At 45.6% G+C, this 26,383-nt stretch overlaps 1 protein-coding gene across 4 annotated transcripts in view; it reads right to left on the bottom strand.

Annotated features, from left to right (window-relative positions):
- The window catches only part of Gnao1 (G protein subunit alpha o1), a 141,604-nt gene that overhangs the window by 100,135 nt on the left and 15,086 nt on the right, over window positions 1–26,383 (bottom strand). The gene's annotated exons all lie outside the window — the stretch shown is intronic.

Genomic DNA, 26,383 nt, shown 5'->3' with positions numbered 1-26,383 from the left:
CCTGATTCTCATCTTTTGAAAATATCATTTTTGCCTCCTGCTATCAGGAGGCCATACCAGTCTGCTGAAAAGGCAGGCTTACCAAAGGGTGTGACAGGATCTATGGCAGACCTCATGTCTGTCACATGTACCTCATTCTGTGTCCCCTCTTTTGTTATTGCTTCCATTAAAAGGCAGGAACACGTGAAATAGTGTCTCTGGCCCAAGGCTCTGAGAGAAGTGGGAGGGAGGGCTGTACTGTGGTCAGTCACAAAGTCCACTATATAACTGGTGCCCCAAGTACCAACACACTAAGTTGGTCTTTTTTTTTTCCACTGCCAGAAAGATTGACAATGTGCAGCTTCTCAATATATAAAAAAGGACGCATGTTTTAATTTAGGTGACTTTGTGCTTCACAATGTCCCCCCACTCCTGAGCCACAGTGTTATTTCTTTGCAATTTCAGAAGTTATGAAATGATTCATGGTTTTTGTTGGAGCTGAAGTCAACCAATACCATTCATAATTGTGAACAATCTCTTGTTATTGTTACAGGGAGAATGCCAAGGCATCTGTGCTTCCCAAAAACACATGGGGGAGAATTCCAGTTTGGAAATGGAACGGCTGTGCTTCTCCCCCTCGAGTTAAATTTAAGCAGACTGATTTCCAGGGAGATGGCTGTGCTTTGGTTGGAGCAGCAGGGTGGTCCCTGGAATGCATGGCTCTTCCTCAGGGGTGGGCATCCTTGTGTAACACTCTACACTGGTTACCATACACGAAGGGCTGTTTGTCCTGCGAGAGAGAGGACGAGCTCATGCCTCGTTCACCCCAGTGTGCAGCTCCGTGAGCACATACTAGGTACTTAACAAACATTTTCTGAATGTCTGAGTAAGCCAACTCATGCCATCATTCTTCAGTTCTTTGATTTGTATTCTTTATATTACATTAATTTGTACTGGTGAGTAATATCTATGATAATGACTGACCTTAAAATAAAATAATGATGACAGTAAATAGTTTTGAGCACATATTACATAATAAACACTTTGTATACAACTATTCATTTACTTCTAAGCAGAATTTTATTAATTAGGTCCTATTATTCCTCCCTTATTATAGAGGAGGTACTAAGGTATCAGTAAATTAAAATCATATTCCAGATGTCAGCAATAAGTAGTGGTATTAGATGCAGCTGTCCAAATGCACAACCCTACATGTTCAACAGCGCCACTGTGTAGAGAATTTCTGACTGCAGTTGAGATGAATTCAGGATCTGAAGACATTTAATGGTGGTTACACTTCATTCTCTATTGGTGAGTCTGACTTCCTGATACTATCAAAAGTCACTCAAAGCCCCAAGGTATTTGATGACTACAGTAGACCACAGAATTTGGAAACCAAGTTGCTGGTGCCACTATAAAGTCATGAGATCAGTTTTCTCTATTAGGGCATGGGTGAACTTAGAAAGGTCACCACAGGAGAGAAGAAAGATTGGAGACAGAAATAGTGCCAGACTGGAGTAAGCAGGCTTCTGCATGGTGACCAAAGACTGCATTTCTTCTCTCTATGTCTGGCCCATATGATATGGCCATTCAGATCTATCAAGAAGTCACACTGGGAAATGTCTAAAGTGTTAAGAAGGGCACCTCACCTCTACCTTCTCTTCCACCAATACAATGGTGGTTAATTATAGACTTGATGTAAATATTTCCATGTGCCTATGAGTGTGTTGTATGCAAAGAGATTAAAGAATTACATCCCGGGCTGGAGAGATGGCTCAGAGGTTAAGAGCATTGCCTGCTCTTCCAAAGGTCCTGAGTTCAATTCCCAGCAACCACATGGTGGCTCACAACCATCTGTAATGAGATCTGGTGCCCTCTTCTGGCCTGCAGGCATATACACAGACAGAGTATTGTATACATAATAAATAAATAAATAAATAAATAAATAAATAAATATTAAAAAAAAAGAATTACATCCCACTTTGAAAACCCTACTCTGAAAATTACTTCTAAGGTTCAACTTGCAATTTACACTGTAGCCAGAATCATATAACTCATAATTTCTCCCCAAAGTAGACCAAAGTGGATTTCCAGCAAAGACCAACCATTTTACCTGCTTTAAGGAAAGATCTTGGAAGCAGTAACAGGAGAACGTTGTTTCTAGTTTAGTGAGAACTGAAGCCTGGGGTGACTGTCAGAGAGGCCTGGACTGGGAAAGACTTTGCTCAGGACTGATATCAAAATAGGCTGTCTTGTGTGAATCAGCCTATGAGAACGAAGAAACACTGATTTCAAACAATAAAAACTCCAGTTGTGTCTTTAAATCTTCTTTCCCCTGCACCCAGATAGAGTCTCTCACTATGTAGCCTTGGCTGGCCTTGAATTCCCTGTGTAGACCAGAGTGGCCTCCAACTCATAAAGATCCACCTGCCTCTGCCTCCCAAGTGCTGGGATTAAAGGCATGTGCCACCATGGCCTGTTAAGTGCTCATATTTTACCAACTTCCTCCATTGTATTTTGCTATTTTACAGAGCCATAAAGTCAAATGAATAAAGAAATTCTCTGCTACAACTAGTGCACAATCATTTTAACTCAGTAGGCTAAGAGCTACAAGACTGGGTGACTCTCCTGGCCTCAGGCTGGAGCTAGGTAGAGGAGAGAGAGGCTGCATCCTGAACAGTAGGACAGATGGTTGAGGAAGGGCTGAGGACCGCAGAACAAACCCTACACTTTCATCAGAGCCCATGGCAGATGGAAGGTTTTCACTGGGGAATCAGCGTGTGCTCTAGAAGGGAGGCAAGTGCATCACCAGTTTCCAGGGACCCAGGAGAAATGGCAGGTGATGTAAGTGGCCCATTCATCTGGTCTACCCCATGTCTAGTTGGCTATTGTCATCCCTATAGCCCTATCTATTTCCTGGGGTCCTGTGGTATCAGCTTCCTTGCCTGTAAACGACTGGATTATATAATTTGTCAGCCACTGTCTTGTCTAAGACTTTGAATCTATGTCAAGTTGCTCAGCGGTTTGGGTGAACTGAGCCACCGGCAATAATAGAGAGGTCCTGGATCTTCCTAACGGAGACAAATACTAGAATAAATAACTGCTGGTCACCATCTCTTAAGGGAAGACATTGCCTCTATGTGTCTTCTTCCCTCCCACCTGTGCCCTGTTCTAATCAGGAGTGGGAGTCTTCTGTAGAAATCACATGCCGAGAACATATTTACACACTGAGGGAGGTATAGGGTACGAGACAGACATAAATGACACCTGCACAGGGCTCTGGGGGCTGAGCATTAAGTGGTCTGGGGTAGTGCTACTGCAGATAGCCATACTGTTCACTGCTCCCCCCCACCATGAGATGGGCTCTCTCCAGAGAGAGAGGAAAACTGGAGAAGTATAGTTCCTGGAACAGGAAGTCTGAGGAAGGGAAGACTGGCCAGATTCTGAACAACTCCCTCAAGAATTCTGACGCCCAGCAGAAGTCATCTAGAAAGAGAAGCAAACTATTCAGTGTAAGGGCAAACAAATGCTCCAGAACCAAGAAGCCAGATCAACTCCAAGGGAGTTCTCAGGCTGATCCAGGCCTTCACAAGGCAATCTTTATCCTGCCTACTGGACTCTTAGAGCAGAGCCCAATGAAGGTAGGCCTGGTCCAGCCACAACAAACTTTCAGTTGCGCTTCTCTCCAGAGATCGGTGCTGATCTGGCTCTCCCCTCAGCTAGGAATGTTCCCAGTCTCTTGACACTCTGGGCTAGAGGGTCCAAGCAATACTTCTGCCTGGAAGCTCAGGCTTTTGTCTCTCATCTCCCTAGACCGCTTGTTACTGTATTTTCACTAGAGGCACTGAGAGAGTACGATTCTAATCAGAGCAGAGTGCCACCTCCTGCCTCCATTCGGACCAGAAGCCCGGCTACTAGGACCACTCACCAATGTTGGCTCTTTCTGGAGCATAAACAACAAAGTGTTTGGATTAACATGCCTCCAAGGAATGGAGCAGAGCTTAGGTTTCGGAGGGAGAGTGAGGGCGTGGGGTAGATCAACACCACACTTCCCAGCAGACATGGTCAGCTCAGTGTTTGGCCTGCTTACTTTGGTCCAGTGTTTTGGTTATGTTTCCTCAAGAGAGGATAAAATCAACATCAGAAAGATCAAAAGTTTGCATGCTGTTCCACAGTACCAACCCACAGAAAGAGGAATGTGAGGCCCTTAGGGGTCAATTATGTCATGGTGGCCAAGGGGCTCTAGTCTCCCTTTGGGAGCTATGGGTACTTCTCTCTTCAAAGCAGCCCCACAGACAGCACCTTTCCTTGTGATATCCCTTAAGCTGGCAACTCTGTGGCTGTGGCAGACCAAGTACTATATGTAGTAGCCAGGAATAGAAGTCTACACGGCTTGGAACCTCAAGGTCCAAAGCATTCAGACAACACTGTCACCTTCCAGGAAATCATCGCACGCTCTGTTCCTGAGTTCCACATGGTGATATACAGCAGCTAGGTGCTGGCTTCTCATTAACACACACAGAGGGAAGGGGCGGGGGAGGGAGCACGAGGCTTGCGCTATAGAGAGCAGTTCCCTTGATGCTGGCTCTGCTGGCTCTCCAGATAGAGAAGACTCCCCCATTTTCCTCACCCATGCTTGTCAGTCTTTATTAAGCATCTATTACTCTATGTCAGGAAATGCTGGGGCATAAAAATGATTACCAAGATGCTGTTGGACATGTTTGTTCATGGCTGCAATCCCGCTACTTGGGAGACAGATCAAGAGTTCAAGACCACCCTCAGCTACCTAACAAGTTTGAGGGTTAGGTGGAGACCATGTCTCAAAGAAACAAATCAAGGTGCTGTCCACATATTGAGTGAGAGCAGTATACCAACACTTCCAGACAAGTGTTCATGGTTCTGCAACGAACACCTTTCTAAATGCTAAGTGGACCTGGCAGTCCTCAAACCCTAGAGGGCCAGGTTGACCCTATGTATACTTGGGAATATACATATTACAGACAGGAAAACAGGCCTGGCCAGATTAAACCATGTTTTCTGATGATACTGGAGGCAAATCTCCTTAGTGCTATGACACAGTTTCTCCAGCCACAGGGGCATCACTGAAGCCATTTCCTAATGGCACGTGAAAGCTATTGGCGTAGAGGCGGTGCTCTGTGTACTCACAGAATGGAAAGAGCCCGTAGGCTTCCCGAGAACCACGGAAACAACCAGAGACTATAAAGAAGGGGCTGTCTTTACAGAGCTGCTTTCCTTTGTCCTTTCAGTACAAGAAGCAAAATCTGTTTGGAGGGCATGTGACCGTCATCACTTTTCGGGGGGCTGGATATCAGTTTTTCCACCAGTGTAGTTTGCTGTTGCAATAAAGAAACAGTGGGCTGGTATACACTAAAAGGTAAACATCAGGACATCCTGTGTACACAGTCCAGCTTGCCTGTGGGGTAGAGATAGACCACTGGCCAATAGCATCTCATGCAAAAAGAGGGCTGAGAACAAGCCAGAGAAGCAAACCATAATTAGCAAAAGAGCTCCAGGGACTTTTTTGCCTGCTGACTTTCTCAGAGCCTTTATCACGCTTAAGCACACAGTGTCTCATATATGTAATAACATTTTCTACCAGGCCTCACAACTCTTTGAGAGAAGTGTGTTACACATGTCCAAAGAATCGGAATTCAAAGGACTATAAACCTGGGAAGTTCCTGACTCACGAGAGCCATTGTTTCTAGTCAAAAACACCATTCTATCGCCCCGGGAATTGGGGACGCAGAATGGCTTCAGATGCTACTGCACAGCCACAGGCTTTACACAGTCAACTGTTCTAGTACAAACATTAGGAGGCCCTTGCCAAGCCTTGGGAAGATCAACCGATTCCCCTACTTTTCACCTTCCCCTGAGCCTCTCTCTTCTCCCTGGTAGGGGAGGTGACCAGAGTGAGAAAATAATAATAATTAAAAAAAAAGGTTAGCAAAAAATAAAAAAAAATAAAGCTACTTGCTGTTGTAAGTCCTTACCTAGGGTCTTACCCTCCGTGAGCATTGATTCCTAACGCATTGAATAGACAAGAACGAACCAGATGGTTGTGTGTGTGTGTGTGTGTGTGGGGGGGGTTCTTCTCCACATTTTCCTCGCAATGATCTACCAACCAGTTAAGAGAAGGCCTAGTAGGTAGTTAAACTGTAACTAAGAGACACCTTCCCCTGGCCCTGCTGCAAAGTCAGTTTGGTGACTTTTGAAAGACTCAAAGATGAGCCCTGAAACTGTCCCTGTTCAAATGTCTTCACATGGCTCAGAGAAGTACCCACTCTTCCTAACCTCATCCCCATGCTCCTGTGCTTCAACTCCCTCCAGCTACTCCCAGATGTCCCCTGTATCCAATCCACGCAGAGGACATGCCAGGTACTCTCCTAGGTATAGAGACACAGTGGGGAACAAAACGGAACTCAGCCTGGCACTTGGGCATTTATTCAAGAGAGAGACCCCAGAAAAGGCATAAATGAATATATGAGAGGTGGGGGTACCTGGAGAAGAGGCCGGCAAACCAAATATTGGAACAATAGCCATAAGCCGATGTTTTAGACAAGATATCACATAGCAGCATTTGGGTAAGAAAGTCTGGAGCCCCCTCTCCATCTTAGATTTCAGAGGACTCGGTCCTACGCTGCCAGCAATAGGCCCTGCCTGGCTGCACAGGCAATCAGGCGAGACCTATACCTGGAAAAGGAAACACTGTCCAGTTAACAGTGTATTCTACTTTTGAACTGAGCATCTTCAGTCTCCTCACTTTTCCTTTGTCTCTGAATTCCAGCTTCATGATACAGTCACGGGGTGAGGATTAAGGGAAGTAAAGAAAAGCCTTAGTTGTTGACAGTTTGTTACATTGTGGTCAGGTTATGGTGCAGTGGAGGCTTCCCTATCTGTCTCTGGGCCTGTCTTCCACTTGGGGAACATTAGGGAAGGCTGCTCTGAAAAACACCACTGCAATGACTCTAGAATAAGTTTCCAGAAGGGGGAAAACACAAACTGTCAGTCAAAGTCTTGGAATCTTACTCTCATGTTAGAGGGGGTGCGTGGAAACCCAGCACTGAAGCATAAGCCTAGATCCCTTGGCTCTCTGAACATTGGTCTTGAGGACTGAGTCGCAGTGGTCCATTGTGTTTACCACACCAGAACTCTGGTGACAGGAAACAGACCATAAGGGTTATTTCAACAGTATTAAATATCCTTTCCTACTCTCAAACTGAGGATAAAGGTCTGAACTATAAAACCTGCTAGAGAGGTAACCCCTTATCAACGGGTCAGGCCAGGCACTGTTTGCCAAAGGCTCCATTCATCCAGGTGCTGCCATCATCCAGGTCTGAAATAACAGATGGCTAGGCTCAGAAGTGAATGTCCTGCTTCCTCCAGACAAGCTGTGTTTGTACAGGGGACAAATGGCATGAGATTCTACTGTGGGCAATGGAAGAAATCAAGTCTCCCACCACCCTGTAGTGGCCTTTGCAGAGTCACAGCAGGAGAAAGCTTCCCAAGAGGCAAACAAGACAACAGATCTAACAAAGTTTTCTGGTTTTTTTTTGGTTGTTGTTTGTTTTTAAAGTTATTTATGCCAAGTTGCTAGGCAATCAAAAACATCACTTTTATGATAAAATAGGAGCATTTGTCTTACAATATAGGGAAAATGCATGAGGTAACATGAAGTTTTAAGACAACAAAAAAGGGCAAATAGATGCCGAAGAAACTCAAGCTCATGTGGCCACTGCCATTGACAAGTTTCAGTGACCCTGACCTTCTCCTTGTACGAGGGCTCATCGGAGGGAAGTGAAACAGCTCTAGGAGGGCAAAGAAGCTGACTTTCTCCAACTCCATAGGCATTCACCGGAACTTGCTGTCTGTCAGCAATGGTTTCAGGCACTCTGGAGTTGGAGAAAGTTTGCATTTTGAGGCCATACAAGTTTTTTGTTTTGTTTTGTTTTGAATCTGTAAAATGCAAATGACAGAATTGATTTCGTTTTGTTATTCTGAAAGTTCCACTGTCCATCTACCGTAGAATAGCGCCCACTAGTCAGCAGATAGCTGATAACTATATCTGCCTGCCCCCAACCACAGGTAAAGGTAACAATAGAATCTTCCAACAAAGCAGATGTCCCCCAAGGATCCTCCTCCACTTTCTGAATCCTCTCTTACACAAGTTTACTAAGCAGCACTAGCAAAGGGAAAGTTAATTCAATCAGCAAATACTTCCTAAGCTCCCACTGTGTGCCAGGGATCATGTAACAGACAATGCCCTCTCTTACGGAGTATACATGGGGTAAGACAGCTTAGAGTAGTGTGTGTGTGTGTGTGTGCCTGGCAGGGAGACTGCTGCAGCAAGCTGTAAACTAGCTAGCAGAGCTGGGACTCAGAGTTCAATTTTCTGGCCATGCTGTGCTTTGCTCTCCCAGCTGCATGGGTGCTCAGGTTCATCAGAGTGGGGATAGTGCAGGACAGAAAACCACATCAGCCCCAGAGCCAGGGAAAACATCACATTTCCAATTATAGGAATTGTTAGTTACCTTCTCTACTTTCTATTTGTCATATGCATTTTAATGTGCATAACATTTTAATGTGCATAACCTAAAGACACAGACAGGCAGAGGTTCAGATATCTTTCACTAGAGAGGCCCCTAGAGGGTGATGCCTGGCAAGGTCTGTTGCTCTCTAGGTTTTTCTCTGCCTACCCCACTCCAGCCAGGATATGGCCCCTTATTCTACCTGGGGACACCTTCCTCTATGGCTTCACCTGGAACCCATGAACTGTCTAGAAGAAGCAAGCTGGCCTTTCTCCCTGCCTCTGAAAAGTGCCACTAGCCTCAGTCATTTATAGGTGTCGTGACACTTACTGGGAGAGACACTGCCCCAGTAGAGAATATAGGCCTCTGGTGCGCAGAGAGCCAGTATGCGGGCTGTGGGCTCCTTCCGACTACTATACAGCAGCATCCGGTCAGCACCAGCCATGCCTGGTGATGCTGAGGTGGACCATTAAAGTCACTACTTTTACCAGAAAGAAGGTAAAAAAGCTGCCAACCACGCCTTCAGGCCTCACTTGTAAGCAAAGATAAAAAGGATTCAGCCAGGGAAGAACTGAGATGGTTTCGGCATTACTGAGTCAGTTGTTACCACTGAAGCTGGGGTGCCTTTGGTAGCTGACATTGATCAGGAGGGCAGCTGAGCGTGGTAACCAACAACAACACACACCACGGCACAATGATAGGCTCAGGCCAGAGGTGGGTGAAGACGGGTACTCATGCCCTCAGGTACTGCAGGGAACAAGCCAAGAGGTGGCCTCAGAGGCCACTAGGCCTTGGCTCCTCTAGAGCAAGGGATTCTGTGATGCCTCCTGGGCCAAGCAAAAAACGATTCCAGTGGGCAGTGGTGAACTGAGGAGCTGGTTTAAGTGGGACACATATCTGAGGAAGTTACATAGACTTTTTCTTTATTTTTCATCATTTGCATTTTTCATCATCTTTTTTAAACTGCCAAACAGGCCAATGAACAAATGAAAAAGGTCTTTGCTCTCATTTCCCTCTCTTGTACAACCCCTCCCCGCTATGCATCCAAGAGTGGGATACAGCATTAGGACCCCTTCTTCACTCTGCTCTAGTCTCAAGGTGGTCTCTAAACTTCCTAAAGACTCAGCTTCCCCCTAGAGCCCTTATGAGACATAGAGCTGAAGAGGAGATGGGTTCTAAGGGTCAGTGTTGAGGACAGTCAAGTCCAAACTCAACTCTGTCATGTGGTTGTACAAACCTGGTTAAATTTCTTAATCCTTTCTTCCTCAGCTTATCATTATAGCAGAAGAAACCACCAAGCTCTCACTTACAAAAGAAAATACCATTTATGACACAGCATATGGCGGTGCCCAGGACATACTAAGTATATACTTAGGTATCAGAAGATGCACACGGCCACAGAGAATCATTTCCCTAATACTTCCTCATCATCTGCACCACATCTAACTATCTGCACCTCCATGGATGGCTCACCATCCACCCCAGTGCTGAGGCCAAAGACCTGGTACTTTTCTTCAGTCTCTGCATCCTCAGTCTCCACAGCCTGATCCACTGCTATGCCGGGCTGGCTCCAGCAAGCTTCAACTGACTCATGATACTTGCTGTTCTTTGTCCTATAGGAGCTTAAACAGAGCCTTGGTGGGAATACAGGGCACTCTACAAAAAGGGCTTCTCTGCCAACACTTGATTTCTCAGCAAATGATGATCCTATTGTTAAGAGGTCCTATAGACTCGAACTACACTGTCTGACTCTAGGAATTTCTCAGCATCTACTGCCACAATGGCTCTCCAAGTTACCACCATCTCTTTCTCGCCCAGTGAGGCAATGATGGCTTCCTCCTTAGTCTTCCACTTGCCACTGCCCCTGCACAGCCTCTCTTTAATTCAGCTTCCTAGGGCAGCTGTACAGCCAGCGTTCAGGATAGTACACCCATCAAACACTGAGTACTGCGAGGACTGTACCCACAGCAAACATTAAGTACTCTCTCCCCTGCTCATGGAGTGAACTCTGTTATCCTAGTGTTTCCTGAAGTCCCCCTACTACAATGGCCTCCGCCAACCTCTCAGGGCAGAGGGGATGGATTGAGCTCCATCAACTCCCAACTGGATGCATACCCATGGATAATGACCTGAGACAAATCCAGCTCACACTGTGAGAGCCCAGGTAATTTCTGCTAGCATCTCTGAGAAATAAGAGTCACCACTTCCCAGTCTGTGCTTCCTCATCTGCAAAACTAGTGAATCCTAAGCACCTCAAAAATCAAAGCAGGCAGCGACCAGCAATGCCACCAGAGGGCCGTGTGTGACAGGAGCACACACCAGTCCCTTTCTAGTTCCTATTCATACGGTTCAGATTTTGATCAGTCCTCACCAACAGATACAATCTGAGTGCTATAGCCTAAATGCCATAGCCCGTTCTGCTGTAACAGCACAGTTTCCCTCAGGACTCGTGCCAGGGATGACCTGGCACCATGCCAGGGTCCAGAGATGTTGGGCATCAGTTGGTCCCACCTTAGCTGGATCCCATGGGAGGGCACTACCAGATGTCCAGAAAGATCTCACAGGCTATAAGGCTCTTTGGCCTCAGTAAAGCCAAGAAACCCTTGGTATAACAGGACAGCTCTGTCTTTGGGGCAGGACTGAATACCTTCCTATTATTCCTCTCAGAGGAACTCAAATTCAGGGTCATCATCTGTGATGTTGACTTACAGATAGGGAAACTGAGAGCCGAAGCACAAAAATGGATCTTAAGTATAAATACATATAAACAGGCTAAACTCCAAGTCTCCTGACTGCTGCGTGATTAGCTTCTGTCAGAGCAGAGGGAGGTTAATGCAGGCATGAGTAGGCAACAGGCATCTGGCTGATGTCCTGTTGGGAAGCTGCCTTGAAAGCCTAAGGAAGCCTGAGGAAAAGGCAGTCAGAGAAGCAGCCTCTAGAAAGGAAGAGTGGGATTGGATTCCCTCACCCCCCTTCATCCTTTCCCACCTCATGTTAGTTTCTCTTTCTTCTGTACCTATAACCAGAGCTCTGTCCCCCAGGAGTAATCCCTGACTTGGCTTATGGCACAGGGTATAGAGACCTCTACAAAGTGGTTAGCATGGTGCAGAAGAAGATGTACAGGCCAGCAAGATACAGGTGACATGCTGGCACTCCGCCATTACCTGTCACGTAGGCAATCCCCTCTTCGCTGTGCCTCAGGTTCCCAGGGGATAAAATGAAATGCTGGGGGACTCAGAACCCCTCTTCCAGTTCCCTGCATCTCTGCGGCACTTACACAAGTCACTTACTTGAATTCCTTCCTGGTCATTCGTTCAACACACAGTTCCTGAGCCTCATGCCTAGACCAGTACCCGGCAGATGGCACAGAGGGAGGGTTACACAGGGTTACAGAGACAAATATAAGGCAGTCTTTTCTCCTCAATGAGTTTTGATCTTGCTTCTTAGGCAGTTCATTAACATCTCGAACTATGTTTCCTCAACAGTAAAACAGGTTTTCCTAGAGAATAATTCCCACAAGTAACACACAATGTGAGGATCATAGTCTCGCTTAACAAAACCAAGGAGTCAAGCAATGCCTCCAGGTCACCTTGATGATCGGACTAATGGCCTCCCAGCAGTGTCTGCACTATGACCTCAAGCCTCATCTGTAACAGGGATTTTGCTGTCATTAAGGCTATAGATGTGGGGATTATTCCGCATCATCCGCGTCAGCCCATCTAATCACATGAACCCTAAAAGCAGGAAGAGAAGCAGGATGTGACCTGAGACTAGGAATCAAATAGCTGCCTCTAGAAGTGAGGAACAGCTCAGAAAGGGGGAGTCTGAACTCAGAGGCAGAAGACTGAATTCTGTCAACAATCTCAGCAGTAAAAGGGATCTTCCTCTACAGGCCCCAGAAGGAAACAGTAGGCACCTTGATTCTAGCCTGCTGAACCCCAAAGCAGACTCTGAGAATTGTGAGAAAAACACACATCGTGTTGTCTTAGTCAATGGACCATGGTAACTTGGAATAAGTGTACACCCAAAAGTGTACAGAACACTGTACACCCAAAAGGTGTTGGAGCTAGAGGATGAGAGCCTTACTGTATGCAGGACCTTTATGCACAGATGAAAATTCTCAGCCCTGCTGTGATGCTCAGTTTAGAGAATGCACAAAATGACACCGAATCACCATGCTTAGTATAGGCAGCACTCAAAACCAGTTGCCCTCATCACCAGTTCTCATCATCTAGCAGCAAGAGGTGTCACCTGGTTCCCCCAGTACCAGGCAATGGAGATGGACTGTGTTCTCTGAAGTGTCTCTCTCCTGGGCTTTTTTTGGTCTGTTCCATTTATGTCTGTTTTCTGTCAAATACATGTAGATGGAAATTTATGCCACAAAGCAAGTCTCCAACCTTTGATGAGGCTGTTGGGGTTCCCCGTATTTGATCAGCACATAGAAGGGGGAAGATCTCATGGTGGAATGTGTGGTAGAATATACATTCTTGGTTGAGCAGGCTACCAGCTTGGGGAGGGCATGGGACTTAGGGATTGGGAAGAGGGGAGTATTCTAGATTGTGGTATCGCCTTGGCTGCAGAGGGACATACTCCAGGCCCATAGAGCATTTATGTTAAGGATACTTTTGACAGTGGCCCAATACCCTTGGTTCTGACCTTAGAACGCCACAATTAGAACAGGGAAGTTTTCCACCGATGTCCTGGGTCCTTGCAGAAATGAAAGAAGGGCCTGCAAAGCGCTCTGCAAGCTGAGGAGCTGCCTCACTTGCCCTCTAGAGCTGCGAGCATGCTGCTGCTCTCTCCCTCCCTCCCACTGACATACTCTGTGCTTAATAAGGCTCCCATAAAGATCTTTCCTTCGAGATAATCATAGACTCTCAGGGGCATGCCACTCTTAGCTGTCAGCATCATTTTGAAAGACCTTATAAAGGCTTTCTGAACCTTCCGTTCATCTCAAGTTGAGCTCTCTTAAGCACTCCATTAGCTCCCCCTCCCCCCTTGCCAAACCTCTGTGCTAGACTCTCACTTCTTTTCCTAGGTTTCTCCAGGGCCCCAGCTGTCCGCCCGCTGTCCCCCAGGGAAGCAGAGGCCTGGGCTCCAATGAGCACACCCTGCCAAGCACTATGGGTGACTCTGGTGCCTCAGTTCTCCCTCCGCCACGGCCTGTGCATATCTCTGCTCCAGTGATGACAGCGATCATGAGATCCACACCTGTGCTCCTGTGCTCTCCTCCTCTGCGACGACAAGCAGCCATGGAGAATTTACAAGTCACTCTTTTCCAAGAAGACTAGAAACAGATCTGTAGCAGATTAATTCTAGGTGTGGGTTATGGCAGGCCTCTCTCTACGCAGTGGCAAACCGGCGGTCATGTCAGCCTCTGCAGGTCTTTTTATTAAAGCTTTAATCCCTTTGGGGAAGATAGAGTCTTTAGGACTTAGTCATTTCCTAAAAACCACAGCTCTTAATACTGCTGCATTGGGGATTAAGTTTCGGCCTGAATTTTGTAGGAGTCACCACATCAAACCATAGAAGACCCCATATGCTAACAATTTTAAAATAAAAAAAAGCAAGACAATTTTTTTTCCTAAAGAGTCTCTCCACAGTTCCTGCCATCTTTTTTTTCTTTCTTTCTTTTCAAGACAGGGTTTCTCTGTAGCTTTGGAGCCTGTCCTAGAACTAGCTCTTGTAGAGCAGGCTGGCCTCAAACTCACAGAGATTGCCTGCCTCTGCCTTCCGAATGCCACCACTGCCCGACCCTGCCATTTTCTTGAAGGAGTCTGTGATCCCCTATCAGTAAGAACCGACATTCTAGCGCTAAAGTTCTCCAGGAGGTTGTTTACCAAGACGTCATTCTGCCCAAGAAGCCTGGAGCCTGGCTAGAGGAGGCTCTCAGTAAACTGTTTCTTTAAGAAAGGTTCCAGAAGCATCTTCCAAGATGGTTTCTGTGTTTCCTCCCACGGGGGCGGGGGGGGGATGTTTAGAGGAAATGGGGACTATTTTCTCTGTTTTTACAGGCACATGCAGACCCCTCTGCCCCACGCGGGGACCTGGAGGCTTGAGTCCCTGTCCTAGCTCTGTTTTCAATCTGCTCTTTTACCTAGAAAGAGAGGGCTGGCTGTCTGAGGAGCCGGGGAAGCCGCACAGGCATAACAGGTGCAGAGCAGCTTTGTCCTGGCCTTTTCCTCTTTTCCCTCCCCCTGCTCCGCTCACTCCTTCTGCACTTCAATGCCAACCAGGCTGACATGAAGTTTCTGGGGCCTTACTGATCGGACTTTGGGGCAGACAAGAGTTTTCTCTAGCTCCAGGCTTTCAAGCTCTCTGTCCCTGCAGAACTCCAGGCTGGACTTCATCCTTCCAATGAGACACAGGACAAGAGGCATGGGTGGTAGTGATGGATCCCCACTCCCCAGAGCTTCACACACACCTCCAGAGGCTTCTCTTTTAGGAATGTTCTGTGGGCAGAGATTTCAGAGGTCAGAACCTTGAAAAGCCAAATACGGCAACTGTGTGATGGGAAAGGGCCTGTACCAGAGCTGAGATGGGCTTGAATTCTCACCTCCAGCTTGACATGAAAGGGCCTTCCTCTTTGTTTGTTAGTGTTTTTATCTGGGATTGGGCATATGATAGAAAAGTTGATCTTCTAATATTTGATTTCATTTTTAAGTCTCTCAGCCTGGCTTTATATAATCATAATCAACAAACTGAGGGTCCTGTACAAAACCCTGAACAATCCCTGGAGGATTCCAACAATTTAGAGATTTTTTTTTCTCCTGAGAGAGGCTTGCCAGAGAGGACAGAGGGCTGAGTATTCCCTGCCAAAGGGTCTCTGTAACACCAGGAAGGCAAGGGAATAGGAAGGAGTATAGACGGAAGGTTAAAATTCTGTGGGGCGGTTTCAAGCCAAGGTTCAACACAACACAGAAGAAAGGACAATGGCCCAGGGGCACCTTACACATCCACTCTCCAATGACACTGACATCTCTACCCGCAAACAAGCCCTTGACACAAGGTAGACATACATGTATGGCATTCCCGGGGCACAGCAGGTCTGTGTAGAGGCATGGCATGAGAACCAAACAGCTGATCACACTTTCTCAGTATAGTCTTTCATGTTTTAAATGTTGGGTAGGCACATACCCACAGATGAAAAGACAATGGAAGAAGTGTAAAGCCAAGGTTGATCTGTTTTACCTGCACCTAGAATGTCAGTGACCCTGAGGTTCTGAGGAGACATCTATGAAGTGACATCTATAAAGAGGTATGGACAGTGAGGATTTTGGCAAACAGAATGTACAAGGGGTTCCATGAACTGGGCACAGAATGAACAAAGGCTTGGAGACAATGGGAGTCTGCCATAAACACTGAAGGGAGGCTAACAGGTTCAAGTACAGAAGGGGGCCTAGCAGCTGGCAAGGGATGAGGTTAGACAAGGCAGCCAGAACTCACAGGCCTGATCAGGCAGTAGGGCAATAAGCTGCTGCTGCAATCTAGTGGAGATGAGACCCCAGAGTAGAACAGTAGTGCTTTCCCAGAGTAGAATTACAGTGAGACTTGATGAGAGCCAGGGCCTCATCACATCATCTACCATGACATCTGTCTGTGGACCAGAGCTTGAGAAGGGCGTTTCCTCTGCTTCCACGTTCTCGCTGTAACTAACACATGGGTGCAGGTCCATCTCCATCTACCAGGAAAGGTCAGTCCACCCATTCTGGAAGGTGTGAGCCAGATGGGCATCAAGCTTAGGGGACAAAGCAATGCCCCAAGCCTCATACAAAGACATATTTTCACCTCCAGGAAAGAGCAGAGAGGAAAGTGAAGGGAACACTATGGTGGGATATTTGAGAGGATTTCATGGCCCAGATGGAACTAAACATAGGTTCAAAATTATTTTTGGAAGTTCCTAGAATATCAGAAATATGTGCAAAGTAGATCATAACATAAAGTCCAACAGAACCAGTCTTGTGTTCAAATGACTCAGAGAAGCAGGTGAGGAATCAACATTCCATTTGAATGCAGGGTCTGCTGTGCCCTTAGCACTGAGGCCACTCCGGCTGTGTGTGAATTCTTATTCTCTTCTGGAATCCAGATTCCATCACCACAACCAGCATTTTCAGTTAACATGTACACTACCCCACTGCAAGCGTTCAGCGAAATATTTGTCCCTTAAAAACGGCTATGCAGCAATCACTATGAATTCAATGAGAATACCCAATCTGTCACTTTTTCCCCCTGAATTATCAATCAGAGAGCTCACAATTGATGCAGCAGCAAAACTCTGAAGGCAAGGACATGTCACAGGGGCTTCTCTGTTTATTAGGTAAACTCAGAAGATTAAAGATTTTGGCATAGGAGCCCGCAAGATGGCTCCGTGGGAAAGGGGCTTGCTGCCAAGCCTGACAACCAGAGTTCTAGCCTCTTGGATTCACATGGTAAAAGGAGAGAGAGAGGACTCCCAGTGGCTATCTTCTATGCATGTGTGCTGGTCATGCACACCATGTTCCACTACTTAACAAATGCAACAAAAATTAGTTAAAAATATTTTGGCATGGGAAAAGTTATTAATTCCCAGTCCTAAGTCATAGCAAATAGAGCCAACACATGAAACAGTTCTGTTCAAACAAGTCCTGCTCTGTTTTCCTCTGCTTCTGTCTAGCAAAAATGCCCTTTCCAGGCCCAGGAGGGAGCCTTGCCTGTGATGACATTAACTGCATGGCTGAACCCTGAGCCAAATGTTTCACCTGGATAAATTTGTTTCTCTCTGAGTACAATTCCGTGGGGGTAGGCACTGTCATCGTTCCCGTCTTACGTGTGGGAATTGGGGGCAAGGAAATAAACAGCTGACCAAGGTTATCAGCAAGTAACTACCAGAGCCAGAACCAACGCACCAGACTAGCCTCCAGAACCTGTGCACAGAAGCACTAGGCGCCAAGGCCCTCTATACCTTAGCGCTCTCACAAATCGGTAACTGAGCAGACCTGCAAGTGCATATAGCTTGACAGCTTATGTTCAGAGCGTTTGGAAAACGGGTACATCATTCGGTATTCTCAGCAACCATGAAAGGCAGGGGTCAAAAGGCAGCAGAATTAGAATTTAAACCTCAGACTTGCAATGGCAGGAAAGCATGTGCTGGGGAACGGGATGTGCATGGACGCCTGCGCTGGGCAGTTCTGGGGACTCTTCTCAGGGGAACCGGTGAAGGCTACCAGTGCTACCAGTGCTACCCCTCCACGTCCTCAAGAACTGGACTCTTCTGAGATTGGTAGGCTAGGGAGGCATTACTTAGTTTTCTAGGCTTTCCTTTGTTGACCAGTAACAAAGGCATTATTATTAACGCTTTATAATTTGATTGATTACATATAATTTATACACATGTCTTACATGCACAGTTCAACGGGTCTGACAGAGGCCTAGCCTGTGTATTCACTGCCTCACTCAAGACGGCATTTCTTACAGACTTTATGCCCCGAGGAAGACCAGAACCTGGCTTGCAGGCCCACATAGACTCCTTTTTTCACTCGGAGCTGCTCTAGCACCTGCGGAAAGGCCTGAACGGTCTAGGATCTGCAGAGAAAAGGAACGGGGCAGTTTTACACAGTGGAGAAAAGAGAGGGTACAGACAACAGGAGCACCCTCAAGAGGAAGAGGGAGGATGCCCTTCCCTCTCCTGCCTATAGTAAACACTCAGTAAAGACTGGGCTCTGATGGGCTCACTTGTTCTTAACCCTCTGGGACGCAAATGCACAAATTATATGTCACGTAAACAAGTTGAAATTTCACACCAGCTTACATTTTAAGAACTAATACAAGATAAAACCCATTGCACTGTGAACAAGGACCACTGTATGTATATAAATCACCACAAATAATCACTGTGTGCCACAGACCTATTTAGCAAAGGAGTTGAGGAATATGAATTGGGATTTTCACCACAGAAGATATACCGTCTACATAAGGAAGCTAGTTCTGCACATTCCAAATGTTTGTCAATTAGTTAGCAACAACAGCCATAGTTATTCATTCTTATGTTCCTAGTACTGGGTTACACATGTACTTTATTGAGACAGGGTCTTACACTGCTGTCCATGCTGTCCTGGAATCAGACTCCTCAATTGTGGGAGTATAAGGTTTTTTTTTTTTTTTTTTTTGCTTCTTTCTCCATTATTTCACATCATTTTCAAATTTACTTGCTCAAGGTCACAATGTCAGAAAGTAGCACAGAGAGGATCAACCCAAGCAGGGCTGACATTGGAGCTGGCATTTCCCCATGTGCTGAAACTGCTTCTCTGTAAATAGCTTCTATGCAGAGCTTGCTGCTGGGTTCCTGGTGAGCAGGACCATTTGGTACTGTTCACTTGTGCATATATGTTTACAGCACCGGCCTAGATGAAGGGATCATCTCCTTGGAATAGTGACAGTACGTAAAAACCTTCAAATCATGTGGTACAAATAGCAGATATTAAACCACTTCAAGAATGGCAGTACCAGCGTGGGTTAGTGTGCAGAGAGTTGCCCATGGAGCAGAGGAGACTTGAGCTGGTCTTTGCAGGCAAGATCTGCAGAAGAGGAGACAGGAAGCATGCCTCAGTATTGGCAGCTGCTGAGGCAGGAGTGTGGGCAAACGCCTGGGGAAAGGCATCCTGCAGAGAAGACAGCTTGGGATCAGTGTGGTGGGCTAGACTGTGGTGCATCCTCACAACCAAGAGAGCTCCAAATTTGAGTCAATTTAGGAGCGCGGAAAGGAAAGCATCTGATGTGGCTAAGCAGGGCAGCAAGAGGCAGAAAGAGACTTGCGGGAAGACAAGTAAGGAGGCTGGACAAGAGACAGCAGTGAGGAGTTGGGGTCCAGAACACGTAATGGGACAGATAAATGGAGAGGCACGTGATGGGAAGATGGAATGACAAATGTAGGGCAGCTCATGGTCCTGGGCGTAGGAATAAGATAGCACCCCTGTAGGACAGCAAACCACTCTCTCATCTCCAACACAGTAGGGACTTCTTTAAGAGCAGGCTTGAGGTTAGCATCGCTCAAATACCATTTCTATCCTTTTACCAATACCTTTAACTTCTCCTAAGCATGAATGACCTATAAAGCCATGATTTTGTTGAGTGAGGGACACAGTAACATGTGTTCACTCACATACTACTCAACCACCAGGCTGCACTAGGGAGTCTTGTCCTGTGGCTCTGACTTACCAGGATCCACAACTAGGTTATGAGCTTGCTTGCTAAGCATGCCCAAGGTCAAGCCCACACCTGTGTCAGCATCCTGAATGAGGTCTGTGGGCTAGTCTACTTATCCTTGTGCAAGTCTCAGCATTCATGGTCTGGTGATGGTAATATGGAAAGTAAGGGCAAAGCTGGGGGCAGGGGATGCCACTGATGGGAACCTCCTCTATTAGGAGATCAGCTGGACCAGGCAGCTTACCTGATGTGGGAGTGTCATATATCAATCTGTTGATTTCATTGGTTAAGTAATAAACACACTGCTTGGCCTCATAGCTTAGAACATAGGTGGGTGGAATAAACAGAATAGGATGCTGGGCAGAAGAGGAAGTGAGGTCAGACTCTGCTCTGCTCCCGGAGAGACCGGACAGCGCCATGCTCAGCTCTGCCGGATAGACATGATAGCTCTGCGCTCTGAGGCCAGGATGGACATAGGCTAGAATCTTCCCGGTAAGCGCACCTTGGGCTGCTTACACACATCATTAGAAATGGGCTAGTCCAGGTGCGAGAATTAGCCTGTAAGGGCTAGAGTTCATGGGCCAAGCAGTTCTTAAATGAACACAGTTTGTGTGTTGTTATTTCGTGCATGAGCTAGCCAAGCGGCTGGGGTGTTGGGGACGCAGCCCCGCCGCTCTTATTTCAACACTTACCCACTTTAGAACTTACTTCCTACAGACCACCCAGAAAAGCCTGGCCCTGCCTAGATTATGTTGATTCAGCCTAACACATTTATAGAAAGAATTCCTCCTTCAGTGTTCCTCCTGGGTCAGGGCTCCCCGCCCCTCCGCACCCCCCTCTCTCAGCAGAATTAGCAAGGGAATAACAGTCTGAATGTTCCAAAGACAAGTCTGTGATGAAGTTTCCTTTCCAACCCCTCTCTAGGTGAGACACAACACAGATAACCATGACAAGAGGCTTTTTGTGTGTGTGTGTGTGTGTGTGTTGTTTTGTAGTTCATTTGTAACTCTAGTCATGCAAACTTCTTTGTGTTTTGTTTTGTTTATCACAGATAAAGCCTACCTCTGACTCAGTCCATTCCTGCTGGGAGAATACCCATCCCCCATATGTTCTGGATGATCCCTTCTCTCCACCAAGTCTGTGCTCCAATCTCATCTCGGTGCTGACTTCCTTGGCTGCTGTTAAACACTAAAAACATCTCTCCACTTACTTCCCCCCTTACCTGTTTTGTTCTTCATCACAGCCTCTATTACCAACTACTGCCCCATGTATTTTGCTTGTTTTTTGCTTGTCTCCTCTCATTAAAATGTAAGACATTCCATAAAGGCAGAGATTTATGTCCTTGTTCAGTTCCAATACCCAAGACTGTGTCTGGTACAAAGTCAGGGCTCAGAATGAATACAGAATGGATGAGATGAATTAGCAGTAACATAGGTGTAAAGTGTTTTCCCAGCCAGTTTCATGTGATTTTTAACAGTTGGAAACAGCCAAATTCTTATGCTCTCTTCCCTAGAAGGACTAATATGGGTCTGGACCCAGAAGTGGCTGTTGGGTCTTGTTCAGCTTGAAGCTTTTGCAGGTGGGTGAATGCTACGGTGCCAAAGCTGGGTAGGGTCTTGGGATTGCCTCTGCCTGTCAGGCAGCCCAGGCCAAGGTGCACCCAGGTGTGCCCACACTGTGATTTTACAGAAAGCACCAACACAGCACCTGTGCTTGAGGGTCTTCATGCTTACCTTCTTGTTGCTAAGGCCTGCATCTTCTGTAACAAAACAGTACATCTCTTTCCGAAAGCTATTTGTCCAGCAAACTCTGCTGGGAGCGAGGAGCGGCACGGTGGCTCTGGACAGCTGCAGACACGGTTGGCAGTGGCTATCATTTAAGAGCTCACCGCTGCTGTTCCACAAACAGGCAGAAGTGGAAGGGGGAAGTCCACGCACTGCAGCATGAGCACCCACCTTTAACTGTGTTTGCAGGTTCGTAATATTTGTTTTGTCCTACACTCCAGTGTGAAAAGCCTGGCTGTTCAGTTTTCTGGGCCATTATAGGTTCAGAATAGAACAGAGAACAGGGAGAATGGTGGGGTTGGAGGAACACTGAAGCAGCCAGACATGACAGATGCCAGCAGGTGAAAAGACAGGGAAATTATACAATGCATATCAAGGAGGCGTTAGCTGCACTCCAGGACCGTTTAGGGGTGGAAAAGGACAAATAGTTGCATATCAATTGTCCTCGGGGACTCTGGTTTTTAGTGCAAGGCAATAATAAAAAATGATGACTTAAGGCCATTAGAGCAAAGGTTAAATACTGCTACTGTATTCAGCATTCAAGTTACTTTCCAGACACCACAGGACTAATTTCTTCTGTAAATGTCCCTCCTAGTTTCTAAAACTCTCTTGGAATTGATAAACAGAGTAAAAAGAACATTTACATTCTTTAAACAGTCGGGCCTACTCTCCCAAGCAGCACTGTGTGGGACTTCCGGCAGTTCTCAGTTGTTAAAGACCGTCCTCTGCCAAGTAGCTGAGGTCTGCATGCTCACATTTCAGAGCCAGGCTGACATCCAGTTTGTCCCTTCCTTTCCTCCACTGTTTAATTCTGCAGCTGCATAATTTATTGTCACCCTGGGAAGGGCCATGCATTGCAGAGTCGGAAGCTGTCACACTGAAAAGAGCACCCCTAGGCCGTGTTCACAAACAGAACACCCCGGATCCTTCAGCAACCCCTGTGTGCAGGCAGCTCCAGCATCCACCAGATGGAAGGAAGGAGCTGGGAACGACACACCCATAAATTCTCTAGAGTCCACAGGGCGGTAAACCCCAATCACTATTCTGGAATCAAGACTGAAATCACATACCCAAGGTAACTCCTAATTTGGTTCCTAGAATCTAACAAGTTGGGAACCGACTTCCTCTGTGCAGAGAGGGCAGGAACTCAGGGCAGGAACTCAACCAAGAGCTGACAATAACCAGCTTGCAAGAGCTTGGCGCTGCAGATACAGCTTTACAAGAGGCCAAGCAAGGCCTTGGGAGACACAGGGAGAAAACTGGAGGCCCAGGGGTTTCAACGAGTGCCTGAATTCTAATATAGGTGACATGGAGTCTGACACCCAAGTGGCAGGGCAGCAGGTCTCTAGCCCTAGTTCTCCAATCACGAACCAAGGTGCGATCCTGAATAAGGTTTCGGATAGCTTCTCTGAATCACACTTTGTCTGTAGGCCTTTCTCTAGTGAGAGTCAAACTGGTCATGTCTATTATGCATTTCAAGCAACAGGTGTCAAAAAAAATGTCATTTTCTTCCCCTAAGCTAGCCTTCTCCAGTCCCTCCTTAATATTATTTCTTTGGAAATCAGGAGAAATAAGACTAGATTCATTATTGTTTTGCTTCCAGTCACAGGAATTAATGACTAGAATTTATACAAAAATTAAGGTTGATGAATGCGAAAGCAATCTACAAAATGAATTCTACTTCTACATACCAGGAGCAGCAAAAAGAAATTTTCTATAAAGCAATATCAAAAGAATGACAAGGCACAGGCTAAGAGAGAACGCTTACAAAAAACATACCTGACAAAGGACTATCTGCCAAATTATATTAATTGTTTGCTTGTTTTTTGAGACAGGGTTTCTCTGTAGCTTTGGAGCCTGTCCTGGAACTAGCTCTTGTAGACCAGGCTGGCCTTGAAATCACAGAGACCCACCTGCCTCTGCCTCCTGAATGCTGGGATTAAAGGTGTGCACCACCACTGCCGGCTTTATTCTAAACTGTGTGAATTTATGTTTGTGCCTGCAGTGTAGGAGTATGTGCATGTGCGCTGCAGGTGCCCATGGGGGCCAGCAGAGGGCGTCAGAACTCCCAGAACTGGAGTTACAGAGAGGCGGTGCTGGAACCCCAGCTGTGCTCTTCTGCATGCGCTCTAAGTGCCAACCCTTCTTTCCAGCACCAAACGATACTAATCCTGAAGACTCAACAGTAAGAACAATAACAATTTTCTTTAAAAACACGAGCAAAAGACCACAACAGACACCTTGCTGAATGAGACACAGAGATGGCAAATGAACTAATGAAAATGCGTCTAACATCACATGCCATTAAGATGTTAATGTTAATGAGAAACCACTACAATGTGTCTGAAAACACACAACACTGACAACACCACATGCTGGGAAGAGCATGGAGCAACAGGAACGCTCATTCATTATTGGTGGGGACATAGCACGTATAGTCAGTCACTCAGACAATTTAGTTCTAACTGTTCTGTTTGTCTTTTCAAAACTTCATACTCTTTTATAAAATCCAGCAATTGTGTTCTTTGGTATTTCAAAAAGAAAAAAGGGGGGGAGCTCATATCATGTTTCCCGTTAAACATATATATATAGCTAATAACTGCTCTATAAAAATAATCACCAAAATTTGGAAGCAATGAAGACTTTCTTCAATCAAGTAATACACTGATTTATAAGATGAAGAGAACAGAAGTCTACAGTAATTCAGATAATGAAACCTTACTCAGCACTAAAAGTAAAGAGACTTTTAAAGCCATAAAAACAAATGAAGAAAATGTGAAAGATATCAGTCTAAAAAGGCTGCAATCCCAGGTGTTCACAACTAAGTGACATTTAGGAGAGCAAGCTATGAACACAGTGACAAGATCAGTGGTTGCCAGGGCTCAGAGGACGAAGGAGTAGTAATAGAGGGAGCACAGGAAGATTCAAGACAGTGAAAATTCTACTTGTGCTATTACAATGAGGGAGACATGCCATTACACGGTCTAAGCCCAAGGATACACGCCAAGTGCAACCCTAAGGTGCACTATGACTGGGTGACTACGAGCGCTGCTGATGTTCATCACTCTCAGAGACTCGCCTCTGGGGAGGGAATGCAGATAATGGTGGGGTGGTCAGCAACTCCAAAGCCAATAGACCATGGTAGGAACCAAGACTACTCATGAATTAACAAAAAGTAATCAAGACAGCTACTGGAAAAATTACAATGTCTCTTAATAGGAAGTATGACAACCTAAGCAAACACACATGCTCCTGGACTAGAAAGACTCTAGAAATCTAGAGACATCAATTCTAATTAATCAGATTAGAGAATTCAGAGTATCAAAGTCACAAGAAAGGAGTGTGTTTGTGTGCAAATGCATATATATATTCTAGCATTTGCAATCAAAGGGCCAAAAGCTTAGGCATACAAAAAGGCAAAGGCAAAGGAGAGTTTCTAAATGATGACACGTTATGAAGATATAGTAATTAAGACAGTGTAATGATGGATTAAGAATAAAATCAGGCAAGAAATTCCCTGTGTACATAAACACATCACTTAAGGCACAGAGAACGTCACAAAATAGGGACATAAAGAATGACTTTTTCATAAGCGATGCTGGAATGAGTGAGCATCCATTTAGGGGGAAAACAAAACTGGATCCCTATCACACAGCACATACAAGAATTAATTACAGGTAAATTAAACACCTACACGGGAAGGGGAAAAAGCCTCAAGATAGTGACAAAAAAGAGGGCAGTTTTTGCACCTTGAAAGAAAAGCTTCTTAATCAGGACACAAAAAACACTAGTTATAAGAGAAAGAAAATATGACTGTATTAAAAATAAGGCCATCTCTTTATCACAGACACACCATTAAGAAAGTGAGAAGACAAGGTAGCAAACAGCATTTGCAAACTGAAACAGAGGAGGACCAGTAGGCAGAACCAAGAACAGCTCCTACAAACTAACGAGAAAATCAGGACCCAACCAAAGACAGCACAAAACAAGGTGTTCAACAACTGTTTAATAAATACACGAGACACTGTTTTGCTCCAGGACTCGTCTAGAAGACAGGAGGCAAACGCACAGGGAACCCATTACCCCATAAGCTGCAGAAGAGAAAAGATCTGACAACAGGGATCTCCTCCACGAGTGAGAGAAAGTGTGACTGCCACAGTGTGTGGAAAGACCTGCAGTTAAAATCCCTACCATTTCCACTTCAGAACCCTTTACAAAATGCACGTGCCTCAGAACACACACACACGCATGTACACACGCACATACACAAGCACACACTTGCATATATGAATATATTCAAAGCAGCATTCTAACATTCTTTGAAATTGGCCCAAACTTAAAATGGAATAGTCATGTTTGGTGTATAATAGTAAGTACTACACAGCACAGAAATACATAATATATAATATGCTTTCATAAATATTCACAAATATTTCTGGATGCTCCATAAATACATTAAAAATCCATAATAATGAACGATATAGAATGTTATATAACATTATATACCAATGAAAATGAACAAATTCCAGCTATATATATATCAGTTTGGATACATATTATAAACATAACATAGAAAGATCACAAGACTTGATATCTAGTGGTGGAGTTCCAATTATGTTAAACTCAGGCAAATACTAGACAGTGCAAGAAAGGGCTTCATACACTGGTGGTAAGCTCTATAGAAAGAATGGAAACAGCTGTCAGAAAAGCCAAGGTCACAGACCTTGAGAGTGAGAAGGGAGCTATCACTAAAAGGGACATTCAGAGACATTACTGGGTACTAGCAACATCCTGCCTTTTCGCCTACTGATAATTACTTAAGCACTGCCTTTAAAAAAACATTCAAAAGAGATGTAAAATGCATTTTGTGCATATTCTGTTCTATGTAACAAG

Source organism: Alexandromys fortis, unplaced genomic scaffold (genome assembly GCF_014885135.2).
Source record: "Alexandromys fortis isolate MF-2015 unplaced genomic scaffold, M_Fortis_MF-2015_v1.1 scaffold_1, whole genome shotgun sequence".
Taxonomy (NCBI): Eukaryota; Metazoa; Chordata; class Mammalia; order Rodentia; family Cricetidae; genus Alexandromys; species Alexandromys fortis.
This window is presented reverse-complemented; position numbering and strand designations above follow the sequence as displayed.